Raw genomic sequence first — 16,459 nt, 5'->3', positions numbered from 1 at the left:
CCAATTTTCCGACTTTTCCCAAAATTTTCTTTCGTAAAAACCTCCTAGCAATTACGAAGAACTGAAAAAAAATTCGAGCCAAATCGGTCCAGCCGTTCTCAATTTTCGATTTCTCCAATTTTCCGACTTTTCCGCAGGGGTTTCCCAAAATTTTCTTTCGTAAAAACCTTCTCCTAGCAATTACGAAGAACTGAAAAAAAATTCGATCTAAATCGGTCCAGCCGTTCTCAATTTTCGATTTCTCCAATTTTCCGACTTTTTCGCAGAGTTTTCCCAAAATTTTCTTTCGTAGAAACCTTCTCCTAGCAATTACGAAGAACTGAAAAGAAATTTGAGCCAAATCGGTACAGCCGTTCTCAATTGATGAATTACTATACATTTTTCACACCATTTTTATATATATATAGATTAAAGCAAATAAGAGTCAGAAGAAAAATGCAATATAGTTTGTACTGCTTTCATTTGTGTCTTCATATAAAATTGTTGAATACACCAATAGAACCTACATTAATCTTCAAAATTCATATCTTGTTGAAATTAGAACTGATTTTAGTTTTCCTCAGATTATCCTCTGTATATATAAAATAAAAAAGAGATACAACAATTTAAATTTTCTTCATATCTTGTAAGATTTCTCTAACATTTCCAAGGATCAATTAACAGTTTATACACTGTTGAAAGCGCAAAATGCCCTCTTTCTGACAACATATAAGTTTTGTTCGTTTGATAAAAAGCAATAAAGTTATAGGCCAATATAGGATCAACTAATGGATTTGACAAATTTAAGACACCAATAAAAAATGTTATCCGAACTTTCCGGAAATATTTTAGTAAACAGACCTATTTAACATCTGAAAGCTTTTTTAATTTCAAGTTGGCGTTTGCTTACTAAGAAAATAATGAGGATAAGGGCAGGATTAATTTATAAAACCTCCGTTTTCCAAAGTTTTTTTAATGCTAAATAAAAGACTAGAAAAAATTTTATCAAAAGCAAAAATTTATATCTGGGTTTAACAGCGCAACAATATAAAGAAAGGACGTTATATTTTGTTAGTAAAACATTCAAATTTGCAAAACCGATGAAGCCTTTCTTAGAAATCATGTTTCTCTGTCCAGGATAAGCGGAAGAATAAATTTTTTTGATTTCAATATTATACATATATTTCACCTTTAATCCCAAGTGATAGAAATAAAGTCTGACCACTTTTGATTTTCGGTTCGTGATGGACTTGTTTTAGGATTGGCCCACACATAAATAAACAAACAATTCCAAAGAAATTTTGTTTTGAATAAGCATAGCAAAATGCGTCATTCCATTTCGCTAGAATATCAATAAATACATTTAATTTGTTATTTTGGTAGAGCATAATTTGTTTGTTCAGCTAATTAAAACAAACAAAAAACAAGTAAAGTTGTCCAAGTTTGTGTGTAGCCGAATGTTATATACTCAGTGTGAGTTTGAATTGTACAGTTTATTTCAAATAAATTATCTTTTCGAGTTTTGTTACGAGAGAGTTTTTTTTTTTTTGAGGCTCTAGAAATGTTTTGTAATGCTTGATCGGAATAGGGGCACCGCCCATTAAAATGCCCTTTAAAAAAATGTATCCTAATTTCCTCTTAGAATAAAACTTGAACAGTGAAATATCATTGATATAAAACTATTTTTCGCTAAGATATAGCTTATTATTCTAGCCTGCGACCCTTTTAAACACCTATTATATAAAAGTGGGCATGGTCTTTAACCGATAATTTTTCCTGGAAAAATTTCCTGCTATAAGGAAAATAGGTGTACCCAATCTTATTACGATCCTTTAATTTTTATTCGAGTTATGGCTCCCGAAACATAAAAAATTGTTCGGTCACAAGGGGGCGGTGCCACGCCCATTTTCAAAAATTATAATTTTTCCCTTTTTCTTGTTATAATTTTACTGGAAAAATTAAACACCATTGATATAAATCTTTTTTTTGGAAAGATATAGCTTATTGTATTCGTCCACTACCCTTTTAAAAATCATTTATATAAAAATGGGCGTGGTCCTTCACCGATTTCGCAAATTTTTCGTCGAAACATTCTTTATAGTAAGGGCAACCCCTCTGTCGAATTTTGTTATGATAGGTTGAACGGTTTTTGATTTATGATTAACAATATTTATTTTATTATTTTATTGAGCTCAAGGCCGGTTTGAAATAAAACAAATAAACATGTTTTTTTTATTTATTTTTACTCAATATTTCGAATTCAGTCTGAATTCATCATCAGGTGTTCTTCAACTGTGATTATTTCGGCCTTGAGCTCAATAAAATTATAAAATATTTTGTATTAACGGCCAAAAACATTCTACATTATATTAATAATATTTGTAAAATTGATATCACCAAAAGTGGTCGGTGCCACGCCCATTTTCAAAAAAAGTCAAGAGTGCTGATATCAAATTTTAACATTTTAGATTAATTATTTATTAAATAATCAGGTTTTATGTGTTTGCCAAAATGTTATACATGTAAAAGTTGGGCGTGGTTACCATCCGATTCCCCTCACTTTTAATAGCGATGGGAGATGAGCGCCAAGCAACCCCTATAACAAATTGCAATATTTATTCAAGTTATCGTGTGCACCGACAGCTAGACGGTCTGACGGACGGACATGGCTAAATCAATTCCTTTTTTTCATCCTCAGCCTTTATGTTACCAAAGTTAATACATACACTTTGAACACAATACAGAGGGATTGGATAACTCAGGCTCCCCGTGGATTGTGTCGATATCGAGAATGAAAGAACAAAACCGAGTTTTAGTAATATAATCGTTATAAATTTTATTAAAATTCAATTCATGTAAATGATATTAAATGCGTTATAGAAAATGAAATTTTATTATAAGTTATAGTTGGATATAGGCTTACCCGGTGGTGTGGCTGCTGCTGATCCGCTGAAGGTTGACAGAAAAGTAAAAGTTGAGTTCTTCGCAAAAGACATAAAACCCTCGAGCCGCAGTCGACACAGCTAACCGTTTTGAGGGGAAATTACCTTTGCTCAAAGCGCACACAATAGGAGAAAATCCGTAAGGTATATATATGCACGTATATGGATGTACATACATCGCCTTGCATTCAGGCAGATGCCTTAGCAGAGGAATGCTGGCACAAAAAAATATAAATAGTTACCGATATGTCCATCCATATACTTACATATGTGGCAATAGGTGTGAGCGTGTGTTATTATGCTAAACCTAAGAACTGTACCGTACGCTCATTGCTCTAAGCAGGCATGGATATGTTCGTGCATGTTATTGGTAGGCATTTGAAAACATAACAAAACAATGGTATATTAGTTGTTCTGCTGACTACCAACCTGCTTGTGCGTTGCCGATGCGAAAAACGAACGCCTCAGTGAGGCCTTAGTATTTTTGCCTAAACGGTTTATATGAGTCTTACATCGGACTTAGAAGTTGGGTATGTTTTGTAAGTTAAGGCATTAGCCTTACCAGAATAATGCACATTAGCTGTGCTTTTCTTGCGGGACTGATTTCTTTGTGGGTGCAATGGGGCTAGCGTTGGCTGACTGGCGATATGCCCAAAGGAATGTAGGATTAGGGAGGGTCATCCGCGAAGACATGATAAAGGAATTTAGCTTGGTGGCCTAAACATGCCGGCCCCCTTGCGAAAGCAACGGCTATGGATCAGCGCAGCCACAGGACCTGGCCGGGATGACTTAATTTCTAACAGATGTGTGCTTAGGTGGCGATTTCACCCAACGTGTCGACTCGTCTTCGTTCGCATCCTTGGTTCTTGTGCTGGAATGAAAGAGTAAGCAAATTACGAAAACAAGACATGGTTGATATTTCAGTTTGTTTGGCACATTCTTTTATTTTGGTTTTTTATGTACAAGTTACTAATTCATTGAAAATTCATAAATTCATTATTCAAGGCGCTTGCCTATTTTGTGTTTGCGTATGCGTTTGCTTATATGCGTATGCGTTTGATTCTTTGCTGTCAGAGTATAAGGTTTGCTGGTTGCTCTTTATGCGGGGCACGATCCGGACAAGAGCCACCCAAAGATGCTACTTTGAGCCAAAAAGGGGCCCATCGTTGTTGGTTGCGCTCCTGTTAGCAACACTTCAGCGTATGCGTCGGCTCCGAGGATCAGTCGAACAGGCGCGGAGGTGTGAAAATTGGGGTCCGCAAGTCTCATGTGCGTGAACGTGCTGGCGATCGACGGATCGACGTTTGTGGTTGGACTTATCACCGCGAAGTTTTGCTTGATAACGGCGTGCACTGTCAACCGCTTATTTACTCCTTGCGAACCTCGTATACGAAGGAGGCACCCTCGGAGAGTACCAGGGGCGTCGTCCCCGAAGTGTAGTTCTCGCGCTAGGTCGTGCGCGATGATGGAAGTTGGGGCGCAGGCGTCAATCAGCGCTCGGACCATGTGAAGTCGTCCTAGTGCCTCTATTTTTACCAATGCAGTTGGAGAGATTGAAACGAACGGCCTCAAGGCGACCGTTTATCGAATGATGTGCCCATTTCTGAAGGATGCCGGTAGCTGCGAGGCTCGAGAGGCCGTTCTGGCTACCGTGCGGACAGGAATCATTTGGCGATGTGACGATTTCTTTTCGTTCGGCTTGCGTCGAAGTTGGTTGGATGGGCGGAAAGTCCGTGATTCCGATCCATGCCGTTGTTGTTGTCGAGGTGGTGGACGGAAAGTCCGAGATTCCGTTCCAAATTGGCGTCGTTCTCTCGTGGGGCGGCGGGAGGATCGCGAATCCGCTCCCCGCTGGCGTTGCTCTCTTATGGGTGGACGTAAAGACCGATATTCCGTTCCACGCTGATGTTGCTTTCGTATGGGTGGGCGGAAAGTCCGAGATTCCGCTCCACGTTGATCTTGTTGTTGTTGTAGCAATGGGCGGAAAGGCCGCGATTCCGCGCCACGGCGCTTCTCATGCGCAAGAAGAGGTCGGAAAGTTCTGGCTTCCGTTTCCCTCGGGGGGGCCGGGCGGAAAGTCCGAGATTCCGCTCCGACTTCTACAATTTCCCCTTCCTCAAGGTCGTCGGTTTCAATGCCAGATGCATCTAGGGTCAGCCAGTGTTCATCTTCTTCCTCGCTCTCCACTTGCACACGCCACGGTCTTGTGTCGATTTCTGGCTGGTCTTCTCCGTCGATGTGTAGGGTTGTGTAGTGTTTTCCCTGACACCTATGGCATCGTCCTTGGCTGGTACATGCGCCGGCGCTGTGCGATATTGACAAGCAGTTGCTGCAAAGCCGTTCGACGAGTACCTCCCTTAGCCTCTCTTCGGGAGTTTTTGCCCTATAGCTTGGGCATAGACGAAGGGGGTGATTGCCTTCGCATAGGTGGCATGGTGCGGGATATCGTTGTGCCATGCTCTCTGCCTTTTCACGCAATGCCGTAAAGCGAGTCATGTTGAATCTGGAAAGAAAGGTTCGCTAGATAAACCAATGCATGACCGTGAATATTTGCCGATGGGTTGGGTGGCGAGCCAGTCAGAGATTGACAGGAATCGTGAAAGGTACGGGGAATTATTGGGCAGTTGGTGGTTAATTTTGCATAAGAAATGATGCGACCTAGCATGCGGGCCATCAGGATATTGCTTTACGTTTCATTGGCTATGGTCCCTGATTTCTCGTGTGCCCGTATTCTTATACAACCAGATCCAGCGACCGTCAGACGACACGACACAACCACGTTGACCAACTAAGTAGAGTGCGCACCATACGACGCGACGTGTAGCGACACAATTTTCCGTGCAGTGTCGCGCCGCATAGAGTGCACACGCCCCTATTAGGCAAAAATGCCGCGAGTGCTCTGGGGCCCTATTCGTCCATTGTAGGTTTCAAGAAATTGTATAAACTTTGAGTTATGATTCAGTAAAGCGAAACTATGAACCAAAAGAACTTACTGATAAGACTTCCTGAGTTTTCTTGGCAGCCAGTGTACACTATTGTGACATTCAAAAGTCATACGCTCTGTGACAGAATGACCTTTTTGTTTTCATGGCGTTTGATGAGTATTTTCTCACTGACATAAGACCTTTACTCTCAGCGCTCATTCAGCGAAATAATGTGCACAACAATTTACAGAATCTCATGAAAATTTAAAGTGTAAATTATGTGGGCAGATGAGTCTTCAATGACTGAACATTCTTCAGTTTTTCACAGTTAGGGAATTGACCCCCAATAGCACGTACCGCAAAGTGTCGTGCAGCTGAGTGTCGCGCTGCTAAAGGTCGTGCCGCCAAGGGTCGCGCCGCTTAATGTCGCAGGCACCTTTATTTCTTACTGGTGGTGAGCAAAGATGTAGGTATCGAAAAATCGATAACCCACAGTGTTGAGACAGGAAGTTCGTCTCTATAAGACTTGATATTTGGATTGACCCTGCCACTGAGCGATATTACAAGCAATCGACTGATCTTCATAAAGGTGTGTAAAATTCTAAAATACTTCTACCATCAAATTTTGATCGCAACCGAAAAGTTGCTGCAACCATTTGTTACAAGCGTGGCGATCACAATTCAAGATCCAAATAAGGAATCAGTCGCCGATGCAGCCGCCACACCTCTTCAAAGATAGCAACGTGTTGAAATTTTATTTGGTATGTATTTATATTGGTAATCAATTGAAAGTGTAATTATGCAATCATATATTGCTATAGAGCACGTCGTTTAATAACGCTGATTACCTTTCTATGATTTAAGCGTTGCTGCAACCATTTGTCACACGCGTGGCGATCACAACTCAATATCCAAATAAGGAATCAGGCGCAGCTGTAACACATATTTAAAGGTAAAAACAGGTGAGACCCATTTGGCATGTATGTAGTTAGATTATCGCTAACCGAAAATCATAGATGGTAGATCTAATTGAAGAAAAAACGGTGCTTAATTCAGAAACTAACCCGGTATGCTAAGACCGAAGAATGTATGTGTATGGCCACGACTCAATATGCTCACGAGCTAATATTTGTATGTCTCAAGTCTTCCAATTGTGACCTCAAATTTACAACTTGTGCACAAGCTCGACCTTTTTGAATGCAAACCGAAATGCAACTTGTTGGTTGCGTTGGTCTCATATTATTTCTCAATACGTTTGATATTTTTTGTAGGGTTTATGAAGCAGAATAAGTGCGTCCATAAGTATGTATGTGTGTATGTAAATATATTTTCTTTCGATGAGTACCTATGCATATAAGCGAGATCCTTATTTACTTATGCTATGCGTGCCGGTTAATGTAAACATATTTTGTTTACAAATTACTGAAACCAATTTATATCATTTTTATTTTTGTTAAATATACCAAGGAAAATTACCTCTCTTAAGCCAAAAGATATAATTGAGGAAGGTGACACGGTAATACTTGATCTCAGCGTAAATTCAATGCATGCAATTGAAGCCACACCAACAATTGTCAACAAAACGGGAGAAACCATTGAATATATATTTCAGACATCGTATGGTGCATTGAAAGTACGCAACCTAATAGGAGTGGCTTAAAGTGTGGCTTTCCAAAGGTTGGGCTTACGTGCTGCAACCAAATCCTGAACTATGGACACAGACATTGCCACATCGCACCCAAATCATATACACACCCGACATTAGTATGATACTCTTTCAACTCGAGGTTCGTCCCGGCTCGCTGATAGTAGAATCTGGTACCAGTTCAGGATCACTCTCACCTTACTTTCTGCGTGCGATTAAACCGAGCGGTCCTTTACATACATTTGATTTCCATGAAGCACGTGCACAACAAGCCCGTGATGAATTTCAGCGGCATGGTTTAGATAGCTGTGTTAGTGTTTATCATCGTGATGTATGTCAATTAGGATTTGGCAATGAGCTAGAAGGCAAGGCAGATGCTGTGTTTTATATGCAATTCAAGACACTTTAAACATTAAATAATGCAAATAGTAATACAATTCAACAGTCAATCTCTCTAAAGCCTTTTTGAAATAAGCTGAAATACAAGAAAGTTCTCCCTCTCTGGTTAAATATCTTTGTTACTCTTATTTACTTTCTGTTCGATATGCGGTATATTGCTTGTCGTTTTAAGCTGTTGTGGCGCGATACGCGAGTCATACTGCGCGTCGATGACGGACTCTGTGCTACTCTTCGTTCCGTGTGTGTGACAAATCGCTTTGGTCATTTACATGTGGGTACAAAAAGATAGATATTTGGTGATAATGGGCGATGTGGTTGAAAAGGCATGTGCGCGTTGCACACGCAAAGCTGATTATATAGATGCAACTCAAATTAGTATTGAATGCTGTGGTAAAATTCCTGTGTGGATTATTCATTCCAAGGCTATTACCCGCCATCGTGCTGCAAGGACAGCAATTGTCGGATAGGAACTATTTATCGTCGTGGCCGCAAGCAGACATTTGTTCACTTCTGGGAGGAGGACAGCGATATTATCAAATATGCTGGACTTCTAATTACGGCTATTGAGTTTGTTGGCTTCATATTGCTTGCTACCTAGCAAATAATATTCGCAACTAAGACGTCGTTCTTCCTATTAAGGGGTCCATCTAGATGTTGATTTCGTAATTATTGTTTAATTAGTGCAGTGATTGTCCAATTGTTTGCGGTATAGCAGTACGTTAGTTAGTAAAGTAATTTGTTTTCCGGTGTATATCGCTAATATTTTAACAAATACCCTGTATACGGTAAATATATTTTTGTTTTTTGTTGCCGTAAGCTACCGCACTCGTACAAGGTGTTGATAGTTCAGTTAAATGTGAAATATGATGTGATTTGTCTATTATGTGGTCATTATAGTTCATTTTTTGAAGAAATAATCCTTCATTGTTGCAAAAGCAATGATAACAAATCTGACCTTTCAAGCAAGACGTGCTGTTGTTTGGGTTTCGGAACCTTAAAATGTGTGTAGTTTTGTCCCGGTAGGATGCGTTGTTGATTCGTTTGTCTTGTGACTGTTCTGTTTGTTAGCCTCGTGGTCCATTAAGGAGCCGATGCGTTGATTGGTGAAAGGGGTAGACGAGTACCTAGATAACCCTTTGCGCTTTAACTCACTCGGGTTTCTTTTCCCTTTCCAGGGTCATGTCACGCGTGGACTTTTCCTTACTATTGGCTGAACTCCCGGGGGACTACACCGAAAGCCAGTTTCCCGTGCCATTCAGGCAGTTTATGGAGCTCACCTTTTGGCAGCGGGTAGTGCGTCATGTTCTCACGGATGTTCGTGACGCCACGGGTTTAGATTTGGTTGAGGATGATCTTTTCCAGGACCGGGTTCGATGGAACTATTATGTCCTGTTCTATGAGTGTCCACCGGTGAGGGAGGTGTATCCTCTGGAGCTGAGGCCCGCTCCCCGGAGCGTACGAGAGCTCGTTTTTAGAGTGCCAAGGGTGCGGGACAGTCCCCTCAGCTCCCGGGACATCTTCCTCCCCCCCGAGCCTGGCGAGTGGGGATTCCGGGACGCCTCCCGTTGCCGCCCCCCCCCCCCCCCCCCCCCCCCCCCCCCCCCTCCGCACCGCCCGGCCGTTCGCGGAAATACGGTTGACGCCTGGAAGCTCGGCTTCCGTCACCGTATTTTCGGGATCGGTCCGGATAGTATGGGAGAGGCGAGCGCAGGGGACGTAGCCTCGTTTTCCCGCTCGCCCCTGGAATAAGATACAACCTTTCCTTTTATTTTAAAGTAAGTTATGTAATAAAGTACTTGGTGAAATAATCGTAATGTGTCATTCATTTTCATGTAATAAGATGGAATGGTCGTTTTCGGGTGGGGTTTGTTCAATTTATCAAATTGTTGAGCCCGACGATTCGGACTTCTTTTTTATTTCTATTTTAGTGAGCAGTGGACTGTATCAGGTTTTTTTTTTTACGAAGTGGGATGTGTTGCGTGGTAAATGTTAAATTAGGAGGAGGTTGTCGGAGCCTCCTCCTGAGTGGAGGGGAGCAGAACGAGTTTCACCAGAGGTCTCGTCACTTGCCCTCGAGATGTCCGGACGTCCACCACGCGGATGCGATTGTCGGAACCGGGGTGAACATTGGTGACTCTGCCCATTCTCCACTCATTTGGTGGGAGGTTGTCTTCCTTGACGACTACCAAATCCCCGACTTTCATGTTGGTTTTCGGGAACTTCCATTTGTTTCTTTTTTGCAGCTCCATTAGATACTCGGTTTTCCATCGCTTGCAAAATAAGTGATGTAGGGCCTTTAGCCTCTGCCAGCGGTTGATGAGTGAGGACGGGCTCTCACTGGCATCTGGTTCGGGAGGGGCGAGTAGATGTCCCCCTGTCAGAAAATGGCCAGGAGTAAGGGGCTCTAGATCGGTTGGATTGTTGGAGGAAGGAGTGAGAGGTCGTGAATTGAGGCAAGACTCGATTCTGCACAACAAAGTGGCGTATTCCTCAAAGGTATATTTACAATGAGACGCTATCTTGTTGAAATGCCTTTTAAAGCTTTTCACTCCCGCTTCCCACAATCCGCCCATGTTAGGGGCGGCGGCGGGGATGAAGTGCCACGCGATTTCCTGATGGGAGTAGTAGGCTAGGGTCTTGTCGCGGACCTGAGTCAAAAATGCTTTGAATTCAGTTCTTAGCGACCTCGATGCCCCAACAAAATTGGTTCCATTGTCGGAATAAACGTTTTTCGGACAACCTCGTCGTGAAACGAACCTGGCGAAAGCTGCCAGAAACGACTGAGTGCTCAGATCTGTTGTAGCTTCCAAATGTATGGCCTTGGTCGAGAAGCATACAAATAAACAGACATACCCTTTGGATACCCTACAGCCTCGTCCCTGAAAATTCTTTATTTCGAATGGTCCAGCAAAGTCGATGCCAGTGTTCGTGAACGCTCGGGAGTAGGTAGTCCGTTCTTTCGGCAGGATCACCATCAGCTGCGATTGCGAACGTTTGCGGTATACCGTGCATTCTTTGCAGTTATGAATTACTGACTTAATCATGTTTTTTACACGAGGAATCCAATACTGCGTTCGGATCAAACGTAACATAAGTTGGTTCTCTCCGTGTAAGGATTCCTTGTGAACAGCCTGCACGATTAATCGAGACAGTCGGCAGCTGTATGGCACGATTATCGGGTGACACTCGTTATAAAACATATCGCGAGAAGCTCCTAGACGTCCGCCTGTCCTTATAAGGCTATCTGAATCTAGAAATGGGGCTAGTGGTAGTAGTTCACTTTTCGAACCTATCGACTTATCCGCAACGAGGGCCGCGTATTCTGCATGGAAATGGCTGCGTTGGACATTGATTATAACCTGAGACATGGTTGACTTAATTTCCTTTGGCGAGATGGTAAGGGATTCTTCATGGAAGAATGCCTTTTTGCTAGGATGGGTTCGATGGTAGAAACGCCTGACATATGATAAGACCTTTATCGCTCTACGTAACTCGGAAAATCTCTCTAAAATGTCTTCGCCGCTGCGGCTGGTTTTTACTAGGTGTGCCTTTACCGGTTTTTCTTCTATGACGGTGTGGTAGTCCAATTCCTGAGTGGGCCATTCGATGACGTTTTGTTGTAACCAAGACGGTCCTTCCCACCACAGGGAATTGTTGATCAGTTCTTCCGCTGGCAGTCCTCTGCTTGCCAAGTCTGACGGATTGGAGGCTGAGTCCACATGCCTCCAGTCATTGGTTCTTACTCGGTCAACTATTTTTGTTATGCGGTGAGCAACGAAGGTGTACCATGAGCATGGCGGTTTTCGTATCCACGCTAAAACAATAGTTGAGTCTGTCCATAAAAAGTTTGCATGCTGGCCTAAGTTGAGGTTAGTATTTACTGCCTCCATTGCTTCTGCCAGTAATACGGCGCCACATAGTTCCAATCTTGGCAGCGATATGGTTTTGACAGGCGCTACTCTTGACTTGGCTAAAAGCAAGTTTATAAAAATTTTATTATTTATTTCTGTTCGAAGGTAAATACAAGCTGCGTATGCTTTTTCAGAAGCATCGCATAACCCATGAATTTCTACCTTGGCCGTTGGTGAAAAGTGCACCCAGCGAGGTATGCGAATCTGTTCAATGTATCGGTAGCTTTCCGTAAAGTTTTGCCAACGCTCCATGGCGCTTGAGGATACATCTTCATCCCACCCGGTTCCTTCTAGCCATATGCCCTGCATTAAAATTTTTTCGATTACAACAAATGGGGCTAACCAACCTAAAGGGTCGAATAATTTTGCGATAGCTGACAGTATCGACCGCTTTGTATAGATTTCCTGATTTTCGATAGGTTTAGTAGTGAAGTAGAAGTTGTCTGAGTGGGCGTTCCAACGAATACCTAAAGCCTTGACCATGCTTGCATCTTCGAAGGTCAAAAAGTCTTCATTCAGAAGATGGGTTCGGGGTATCCCTTCTAAGAGCTTATCGCAGTTGGCCGTCCATTTTCGTAGAGCAAATCCCGCGGATTCCATGGCTGTGGTTATTTCTTCCCTCACCCTGATCGTTGCCTCTATAGTGTGTTCCCCTGCCAGTACGTCATCCACATACATTGCCCTCCGTAGGATGTCGGCTGCAACCGGAAAGTTACCTTCCACATCATCGGCTAGCTGAAGTAATGTTCTGATCGCGAGGTAGGGGGCACAGTTCACTCCGAATGTGACTGTCTTCAATTCATAGAGTTGGGTAGGGTGCGAAGGATCCGTGCGAAATATTATTCGCTGATATTTTGTATCGTCGGGATTTAGTAGAATTTGGCGAAACATTTTCTCAATATCGCTATTAAAGACATATCTAAAGAATCGCCATCGTAAAATTAAAATGGTCAGGTCGCTTTGTAGGACCGGACCGGGGTAGAGAACGTCGTTGAGACTAATCCCATTAGTGGTGCGTGAAGATGCATTGAAAACCACTCTTACCTTTGTGGTGGTACTGTCCTCCTTTTTGACGGCATGATGTGGGAGAAAGTAATTATTGCATTCTTCTCCGTGAATGCGGTCGGTGATACGCGACATATGTCCTAGGGTCTCATATTCGGCTAATACTCTATTATATTCTTTTTGTAGAGGTGGATCTTTTGCTAACCTAGTTTCCATTCTAAAAATTGTGAGCAGGCAATTTTGAGCGATGGACCCAACTGTACGTCGTTTGGGAAATTCTGCCTAAATGGAAGTGACACCATATATTTTCCCTTTTCGGTTCTTTTCGTCGTTCTCCTGTAGAGCTCTTCGCAATAAGCGTCATCTTCACTGTATGGCCTCTTATTAGGGACATTTTCTAATTCCCAAAATGAACGTAGAGTTTTGTCTAGTGTTACGTTGCTAACAAATGATACACACTTTTCCGAGGGGGGTGCTATTTCAGTTTGGCCGGTCAGTATCCAGCCGAATACTCTTTCCTGGGCGATTAGAGTTCCTAATACGTCCTTCTTGATGCCCCCTAGCATCACCTGCGCGTAGATGTCGCCGCCTAATATCAGGTCGACGGGTTCGTTAATAAAGAAGCGTTTGTCTGCTAATATTAGATCAGGAAAAGCTTGCATAGTGGTTGGATTCACCTGACAGGTTGGAAGGTCCCCTGTCAATTGTGGTAAAACCAACGCAGTTGTACTAATTTGTACTAAAGGATCAACTGGTGATCGCAGTTGGAGAAGGCACGCTTCCTTCACTTGCGCAGACACCTGATTAGTGATGCCCGACACTTGGGCAGACATCTTTTTAGGCGGCAAGTTAATACGGCGATTAAGCCTTTCCGTTATAAATGTACATTCGGACCCAGAATCTATCAAGGCGCGCGCAGAAAAATTGGTATCGTTGTAATAGATGTTAACGCGTGCTGTACCTAGTAAGACCCCTTTGTTGGTATTTGAGAAGCATGATGTTACGTTGTTGACGCTATTTACATGCTTGTTTGCAACATCACGTTTCTGCTGTGCCTGGGCCGAAGTGGTTGGGGGGTTGTTATGGGAGTACGACGTTGTTGCCCTACCCGCTGGTTTTGGTACAACTGCCTGGATATGGAGGAGTGTATGGTGTCGTAGGTGGCAAGTGCTGCAATTGTACGAGCTCGTGCACTTAGACACAGTATGTCTCGGGGATAGGCAGTTGACGCAACTATTATTATTTTTAATAAAATTAAGTCTGTCGAGGGGTGTTTGATTCTTGAACCTCGGACAGTTTTGAAGCCTGTGCTCATTTGATGTGCACATCTTGCACGAACCCTTGGACACACTCGTTTGGAATGCGCCAAGCTTGCGGTGCGAAGTATCGGTAGTTTGTTTACCAGGTTGTTGTTTCGGGGCTGTGGTGCTTTTGCTACCTGTAATGCCCGAGACCGTTTCCAATGTCTGAAACCTATGGGACAAGAATTTGTCCATGTCCTCCCATTTGGAGACTTCTGTCTTATTCTCCACTGTTTGTTCCCAGAGCGCCAAGGTGCTCTCTGGTAACTTAGTCGAGCAGAGATATGTGATGATCGCATCCCAGTTAGAGATGTCGATTTTATGGGTTTTCAGAGACGCGATACAATTGTTTATTTCGCGTTGCAGCTTTTTGATCGAGGTGCCACACTCACTTTCAATTTTCCCTAAGCTAAATAAAATCTTCAATTGTGTGTTTATCAGAATGCGTTTATTTTCGTACCTATCTGTTAAATTTTTCCACGCCGTGGCGAAACCATCGTTAGTTAACTGGCATTTTTGCACGATTTCTTTTGCTTCCCCCTGAGTTTTCTGATTAAGGTAGTACAATCTCTCAACATTTGAAAGACTCTTGTTTTGAATGTATATGGCCGTGAACATATCACGGAATGTTGGCCATGAGAGATAGTCTCCCTTAAAAACTTCTGTGTCGCAAGGAGGTAAACGGATATTTCGTTCGCGCTCGCGCTCGGGTCGTTCCTCTCCATCAGTTTCTTTCTTATTTAATGTTGCCTGAAGCTCGGCCATATTGGACATACAGCGGAGGAAAATTGCATAAGCTGCTTTATGCTTTATTTTTACTGCCGCAATATTTTTTGCCTCCAATGTGTCTGAGTTTAAAAGGTTTTCGCACGATACCTTCGCCTTTTTCCATATGGCTTTTAACTCTTCCTGTTCGATTGCAAGGGTGTGTTTTGTATGGTTAGCCTCAGGCATGTCATTGTAGTCCGACTCGAATTCGATGACGGCATCAGCCAGCCTGATATATGACTCCATAATTTCGGTTGAATAAAGGACACGATTCTAATCAAGGAGAGGAGGGATCTTACTTTTTTGTTTGTTTTTAGAAGCAAAAAAAAAATGTGCTCTTTGGGGGATTGCTATACTGAATGTTGGTATCGTTTGGCAATTAGTCTCGCCACCCAACTGCCACTAATATTACAATGTTTCGTTTCGTTTTTATGAGTGCTCTGATACGAGGGGCTGGGAATTCGTTCCCGAATAAGCAGACAGAGGGAGGATGACGGAATTTAATTCCTTCACTTTGAGCAGTATCCGGAACCCCTTACCACTGGTGGGGGGAAGTACCAGACTGAATCAAAGTTTCGCCGACGCAGAGGTTTAGAGCACTAGGGAGTCGATTCGCTAACCTGACCAATAACTAATACCCCTTACCGCTGGTGGGGGGAAGTACTAGAGTTGCTCCAAGTTATTTGCGAATTGAACGGAGTGGAAGACGAAGTGTCTTGCGCAGGATCTGATACCCCTTACCGCTGGTGGGGGGAAGCAACAGACCGACGCAAGGTTTTGCCTTTATTGGCCGAAACTAAAGAATGCTTTGCGCAAGTTCTGGCACCCCTTACCAGTGGTGGGGGGAAGTGCTAGAAATTTACGCAAGAAAGACAAAAAAAAAACACTACCGCGGGTTTTATTCTTGGCTCTGGGCCGTATTTTTGCTTATACACCGTTTATATATCCTAAGTGCCACTGAAATATAACCACGTACCTTGTAATTATTTTGTTGCTGGAGGACTCTGGAGGACGCTGGAGGTGAATTAACGTGCCTTGTATCCGCTTTTCCAATATCTTATATTCGTATCCTCTGAACGCTTTTAATATATTTGTCGCTATTAACCAATTCGATGGATGGTGGATTTTGGTGCCGATCTCCGGTGGTGTGGCTGCTGCTGATCCGCTGAAGGTTGACAGAAAAGTAAAAGTTGAGTTCTTCGCAAAAGACATAAAACCCGCGAGCCGCAGTCGACACAGCTAACCGTTTTGAGGGGAAATTACCTTTGCTCAAAGCGCACACAATAGGAGGAAATCCGTAAGGTATATATATGCACGTATATGGATGTACATACATACATCGCCTTGCATTCAGGCAGATGCCTTAGCAGAGGAATGCTGGCACAAAAAAATATAAATAGTTACCGATATGTCCATCCATATACTTACATATGTGGCAATAGGTGTGAGCGTGTGTTATTATGCTAAACCTAAGAACTGTACCGTACGCTCATTGCTCTAAGCAGGCATGGATATGTTCGTGCATGTTATTGGTAGGCATTTGAAAACATAACAAAACAATGGTATATGAGTTGTTCTGCTGACT

This window comes from Eurosta solidaginis, chromosome 3 (genome assembly GCF_040869045.1).
Source record: "Eurosta solidaginis isolate ZX-2024a chromosome 3, ASM4086904v1, whole genome shotgun sequence".
NCBI classification, from domain to species: Eukaryota; Metazoa; Arthropoda; class Insecta; order Diptera; family Tephritidae; genus Eurosta; species Eurosta solidaginis.
The sequence above is the reverse complement of the archived record's forward strand: the minus strand, read 5'-3'. Positions refer to the sequence as shown.